The sequence below is a fragment of the Euphorbia lathyris genome, chromosome 3 (genome assembly GCF_963576675.1).
Source record: "Euphorbia lathyris chromosome 3, ddEupLath1.1, whole genome shotgun sequence".
NCBI classification, from domain to species: domain Eukaryota; kingdom Viridiplantae; phylum Streptophyta; class Magnoliopsida; order Malpighiales; family Euphorbiaceae; genus Euphorbia; species Euphorbia lathyris.
In genome coordinates, this window is record NC_088912.1 from 88,186,223 (window position 1) to 88,193,514 (window position 7,292).

Here is a 7,292-nt window from a genome sequence, read left to right on the forward strand (position 1 = left end):
TCATTCGCCGGTAATTCGTTGGGTCGCCGTCATAGCTTCCCGTGTTGCACATCTGTATCTTACACTTTTTTGCATTAGAAATAAAAAAAATAAAAATTACAAGATTGAAATTTCGACCTAAATAGCCCAAGGATGCCATTTTAGAAAAACATAATATTCCAAATAACAGAGACCAGACTTGTTCATGGTCGGGTTGGATCGGGCCCAGTGGGCTTTTTATCTAAAAATGCTCAATCCAAATCAAACATAGTCTGGTGTTAATTTAGGTGGACTCGGATTCAAAATCAAATTCCAAATATATGTATAATTTTTAATAATAAAAAATTAAATTTATACTTAAAATAAATATTAATATATAAATTTGTTAATTAGTATCAATAGGCAGGTCGGTCCGTACTATTTTTATAAATCTAAAACCCGTCCAAAAAAGAGCGGACTTTAGCGGGTCTAGGCCTGAAGACAATTTTTCATGCCCAAGCCCGACTCAGTGGACACAGGTCTAGGCGGGACGAACGGGTACCTGACCCGTAAATAGGTCTAATAGAGACCATTAGTTGTAATCTGCCAGCTTTAGATAAAAATAGAGAACCCTAATATGACTAATTTAACCCAAAATCAAATTGGTCCTTTAACTTGGTATTTAAGATAAAACTATGCCAAATTGACATATGTTAATTAATTACCAATCACATATAAACACATGTCATTTTGGGTTAATTTGATCCTAAATGTCTAGTTGAATAGTCAAATTGATGCTGAAGCATAATTTTGGACTAAATTGATCTTACTAGCCAACTTTAAGAGCTAAATTGATCCGGGCCAAATTGATGCCCGAACTTAATTTTGGACTAAGTTGAATTTACTAGCCAACTATAAGAGCTAATTTGATCTTAGATGCCATGTTGAAGGGACAAATTGATGCCAAAATTTAATTTTAGAGTAAATTAATCTTACTAGCCAAGAATAATTATAAATGTAATCCGATCATCAAGACAAAGCACAATGAGCCTATAAAATTCTCCTATAGTATCTTAGCAAATCTTAGGTGTTGTTTGATAAAACTGAAAATTAAAAGTTTTCATTTAATTTCCGTTTTTCAAGGGCTAAATATAATGTTCAACTTAAAACTTTAAGTTAAATATTTTAGCTTATCAAGATAAGTGATTTTTAACTTAATTAAACATTATAAGTTGTTAAATAATTATAACTATAAAAAACGCTTAATAAATAAGTTCTTAAACTATAAAATTAAATAATTCTTTAGATTATCAAACAGAGTCTTACTTTCGGAGACTTGTATGTGGGATCTCTCATTCCAATATAAGGAATTTTTTTTTTCTGTTGTTACTCCCTTCATTTGTATCCATTTGAGAACGTCTTTAGAAGAATGAACCTCATTAGGACAATGTTGTATACTTAACCTAGGAACCTGAATTTTGGCACTTCTCAATCTAATTTCTAAGCAATTTACTATGGAATGATAGGCGCAAGTATCTGAAATTTAAGAAACGAAAAACGTATGTAAATCAATTTTCCAAATGATTAATTTCAAAATCTAAAGCACCAATTGCGTACTTACCCGCAACCTGCTTGTATGGCACTGGTACAAAATTCACTCCGGACAGTTTTTTTACATGACATGATGTCATATAATACATTTTAGGAAAAGGTACTTCCTTATCTCCTGTCATTATTCTTTGATCAAAACCTATCAAACAATGGAAAATAAAACTCTAAACACTTAATATGGAGCATTAAGTCATTGAAATATATTTTAAAATGGACTACAAAAGAATGCGGATGAGAAGAAAATGTATGATTTTAATGAAGAAAATTTTAACAGTATGATTTTTAGAAAAAAGATTTGAACAGTGAATAGAAGCCATGCGATTGGATGAAAGTAAAAATAAAACGGAATATTACAAGTCATTTAGTCCAGTATGTTTAGAATTGTTTTTAATCATGCATTTATAGAAAATAATGTCAAACTTTATAAAATCTAAATTTTATTTAAAATGTTAAAAAATAATTTTAGAATAAGATATACGAGAAATTATACCATGTGCCAGGCATACCACATCACGGTCTGATGGGGTATGCCATGGCCAATAATTAAATGACAAGTGTTTTTAATTAAATTTCTCCAACAATTAAAACAAATTATTTCCACTCTTCTCATTATAGGATTTTTAGCCCATCCTTACCCTTCTCTTCCCTTCTTAAAAAACCATCGTCATCCACCTCCGCCTCTTCCATTATTGCCATGTTACTAGTTTCCACTTCTGATCACTATTTTAATTGCATATGAAAGTTTTTTTTTCAATTCATTTCCCTTCCTTATAATTTCCCATCAACCAAACAAGTGATTGCAAGAAAGTTCCAAATTTTTCTCTTTTTATTTGGGATTTCTCAACACTCAGTTTGGTTGCAGAGAAATAAGGAAGAAAAAACATAGGTTTTCAAATAGACGATCTTGTATTAATTCTCTCTCAAAGTTTCTCAGCTGTCAAACAATAAATGATAGCAAAAAAATCAATTCCATTGTCGTCCTTTTATAACATTCCATATTATCTGTCTGTACTGTCTGGTTCTGAGGAAAAGAGGAGAAAATCCAGTTAGGGAGAATTTAAGAAATAGATTAACAACACGCAACAAAATCCGCAACACATCTAAGCCTCTTTATGTGTTGCTTGCACTCTGATTTTTCCCTAAACTGAAATTAAAGGTTAAGATCTAAGTTCATAGAGAAATTTTCAAACCCCTCGCATCTCTTACCGCAATGGAGTAGCGGAGGTGACTGACGAAGGAGGACGAACGGAGTAATTGGTAGCCAGCGGGAGGAAAACATTGGAGGAGCAATAAGGTAGCTATCGGTGGTTTATAAAAGGGGCGGCGAAAGCAAATTCTGTTTCTGATAATAGTGAATTTTTTTAATTATTAAAACAATTAATTTTAATAACATTTGTCATTTAATTATTGGCCATGCATACCACATCAAATTGTGATGTGGTATGCCCGACACATAGTATAATTTCTCAAGATATACAGATAACTACTTTTTGACAAACAAACGGTGATGCACTATCTTTATTTATCTAAAAATCAAAATTTATCCAAAAATAAAATAAAAAATGTTTCACAAATTGTATTAAAATCATTTTTGCATTATTATAATAGGCTTGAAGCTTAAATTAACCCCCAACCTAAAGCTTAAATTAACCCCCAATCAGCTCATTACTTTAGACTTAACTTATAACCATGGCTAACTTTATCATGTTGTTCTAAAAAAGTTACCTTACACTGTAACACTCGATTTTTAATAGCATTTATTAGTCATAAAACTGCATTAAAAAGTCTCTTTTATTCCCCATTAAAAATCATAGTTCAAACATTTAATTTTAAGGTCAAAATAATTAATAGAACTCTAAATGTAATCATCTCAATCTTAATAAAAAAAATCCTAAAAGTAATATCTAATTCAAGCATGTATAAGACTTTATATAATTATTAAACCTCAATATGAATAGCAAAAACAAGGCTTCTTACACCATAATTACAATAAAATAAATCAACATATATGATTTTTAAAGAAGAACCACTTAATGGAGTGAGAGAAAAAGGTAACTCCAATTTTGCCATAATATCATAATGATAATTTCGTGAGCACAAGCAAGTATTTCCATATAATACTTAAGCCAACATATCACACGCTAGTCTCCAAACAATGGTAAGAATTTTTAGTTTAATTTTCCTAACAAGTATAAGCACGTACAAAATAAAAAAACAAATGGGAGAATTGGTACATTTACACATGAGCAAAATAAATGATAACCATAGTGCAGATAAAAGAAACAAGTGACCATGCTTACTAAGGGTGTTCAAACTTGGGTTGGTGGGTTATAGTATAATTTTAACCCAACCCATGTAAGGATTTTTTTTAAAGATGGGTTGGTTATAGTGAGTTATGATGGGTTGTATGAATTTTTTAAGTGGGTTAGATGGGTTGGGTTATAGTGGGTTGGATGAGATTGTATATTTATCATGAATTGTACATAACAATTTAACTCCATTTTTTTGTATTGTCCCGATTTTTTTAAAAGCTGCTGATTTTTTTATAATAATAATAAGTAAACCTCAAAATCATAGTTAAAGGATAATAAATCAGTATATGAATATCAAAATATAGACCGATGAGAAATAAAAAAAAAAAATTAAAAGCCAAATCAATCAACCATTGACAAATCTTGTTCCACGACCACGGGTGATCTTGCCTTTTCGAACTCTGAAAAGTAATTAAAATCAAAATTAATTAATAAAGAAGAAAAACAATGATGAAAAATAAAAAAATAAATTCAAAATATTCGGTAAATCACTATAAAAATAAATTTATATGGTAACTAAGCAAATTCTAATAATTACCACGGGTGATCTTGTTCCAATGACGAACGACGAGCGGAGGTTTGATGAGCGCATGTCCGACGAGCGATGAGCACAGGTCCGACGAGCGACTAGGAGGCTTTGAGGCATTGAGGAATTTGAATGGAAGATGTTGGCTAGGGTTTACGTATTGGATGGGGGTAGTAGCAAATTCATTTTTTTTCATTTAAGTTGGGTTGGTGGGTTAATTGGCTAGGTTATTATAACCCAGCCCATATAAGTCAAATAAATTTTTTTATAACACATACAACCCATGGAACCCATCTATGCGTATTCCATGGGTTGGATGGTTTATAATAACCCACCCAAGTTTGAACATGATAGCTCCCATTTATATAGGGTTTTTAGGATTGTTTTAGTTCGTTTTTGCTTTATTTCCATTCAATTTCAGTATCATTTTGCTATCTTTCAGTCAAAATCATTAATTTCCATTATTTATGGCATTTTCTGTATTTTCAGGTATTTTGGGACTGTTTGAGCATTTTTGAACCAGACCCGTGCCTTGTGGAGCACCTCCGGACAATTCAGGGACCGTCGGAGCATATTTCGGAAGTCCAGGGACCAAAACAAAGGAAAAAACCCGGACTCAGCCCCAATTTAGTGCCTGTCTCACCGAGATAGTGCATGTCTCGTCGAGATAGGCCCTCGTCTCATCGAGACACTGCCCGTCTCGACGAGACGAGGCGGGCCGATGGTTCCCAAAAAGGAACTATCGCGTGGTGTCTCGACGAGACGCCTAGTGTCTCGTCGAGATACCCTCTTGTCTCGTTGAGATACTTCTTGTCTCGACGAGACGAAACGCTGGAAGCAATTTCCCAGCGTTTCCTCACTCCTTAGGCGCGAATTTCAACCTGCAAATTTCCCAAACTACCCCTAACTAAGCCTGCACTATAAATAGAAAAGGATGTCATCTTTGTTAGGGTTCTTCCTTTTTCTTTTTTTTGTTCTTCTCTCTCTTTCCCTGTATTCAATTTTATTGTTTTACTTCCATTGTAACAGCTCTTAGCTTGGGGGAAGATTGATATAGGATAGTGGCTCTCCCGATTTGTAATCAGAATCAGGCGAAATCGGGTTTTATATTCCTAATTCCTCACTTTGTCTCTTGCTTTTTGCTTATTTGAATTAATGATGATTCAGGCTTATAATGCGTGTTATAGTTGCTTGTTTAATTTAACTATGAACTAATCCCCATCCAATCTGGGATGGAGATGAATTGATTGCGTAACCATGTATGATTAGGGATTTAGTTTACTGGATTGTTTCCAATTGATTAGATTATGTGAGCTTAATGTCTAGATTTGTCAGAGATAGGATGATTGCTAGAATGAGATTCGATGATGATCAACTAGCCTGACATAGCAGAACCTAATGCCTTGAGTCTGACAAATTTAGGATTGCAGATAGGTAGATACCTGACCAAGGAATTACCTAATCCGAATTAGCATAATCTGACCTCGCTAGAGACCACTAGGAGTGCGGGCTAGTGGCTGGGCTACGGCTTTAGCCTTAATCACCACAGACCCTAATGCTTTGCATGCCCTAGGTTATATGCCTAATCAAGCCGTCAACCAAATGCATGCGAATAGACTACAGGAGACTGACAATCTCCACGTGGTTAATTAGGTGGTTACCGTCAATTATCATTATGATATGAAACTAAATCCCAGTAAATCATACATGGGATCCAATTAAGGGAATCCCCATCTTAGATTGTGTCATCAATTAATTCGAATTCTTCCCTGTCAAACGTTTTTATCTTTTATTTTAGAAATTAGCCTCTTTAATCACTCCACCACATATTTACCCTTCCGAACAATTGTGTTCCTACCTTGGGCCGACTAGTTGGGATAAATAGTCCTTGTGGTTCGATCCTGTGCTTAGCACTGTATTACTTGCTGCGATAGGATACACTTGTCCTGTTAACCGCTATATATTTTACGAGCATCAAGTTTTTGGTGCCGTTGCCGGGGACTATTTTTGTTTATAACTAGTTTACTTTTGGTGATAGGTTTATATAATTGTTTGGAATTCCAAGAACCGAGGTTCTGGGAATTACTAATCATTGCATTTTGATTCTTAAGCTGATATTGTTCTTGCAGGACGTAAAAGGGTGACACAATGGCCGAAGATCCGTCGGTCATGGAGCTGTTGAGGGCAAAGCGGCCTATAAGCACCTCTGGCATTCTCAATCCGACAATAACAGCAATGTCATTTGAAATCAGACCAACAATGATTCAGATGATCCAGAACTCGGGACAGTTCGGTGGGGATTACTACGAAGATCCTAACTCACATCTCGACAAATTCATGGAATACTGCAGCACTTTCAAGTGTGAAGACGTCGCATCTGAACAGATCTTCCAGAAGCTATTTAGATTTTCTTTGAAAGAAGAAGCTGCAGAATGGCTACAATCCATTGAGCCAGGGTCTCTCACTGACTGGGACACTACAGTATCAGCGTTTCTAGCAAAGTACTTCCCTCCGTCAAAGACTGCACAATTCAGAAGCGACATCACCTCGTTTAGGCAGTCCGACAGTGAGAACTTGCATCTAGCCTGGGAGAGGTTCCAGAAGTTGTTAAGACGGTGCCCCCACCATGGTTACCAGCGGTACCAGCTTGTTGACATGTTCTACTCAGGAATATCTCCTGTCAGCCGTGCCTTTCTGGATGCAGCAGCGGGAGGAAATCTATTCAACAAGACTGCAGTTCAAGCATACAATCTGATGAAAGAATTAGCTGAACGAAGCGCATGTTGGCAAGTTGAGAAGCCGGCTCCAAGAAGAGGCACAACAGCCAAAGAGTTCCCTGGAATATTTTCGGAATCAAATCATCAGATAGCAGCGCTTACAGAAAA

General features: G+C 35.1%; 1 non-coding gene across 1 annotated transcript; it reads right to left on the minus strand.

Moving 5' to 3' along the window:
- Positions 1-6,933: 6,933 nt before the first annotated feature.
- LOC136225256 (small nucleolar RNA R71) lies at positions 6,934-7,040 on the minus strand. The gene has a single exon (XR_010686981.1). It is a non-coding gene; the product is annotated as a small nucleolar RNA R71 (small nucleolar RNA).
- Between the last annotated feature and the right edge of the window lie 252 nt (positions 7,041-7,292).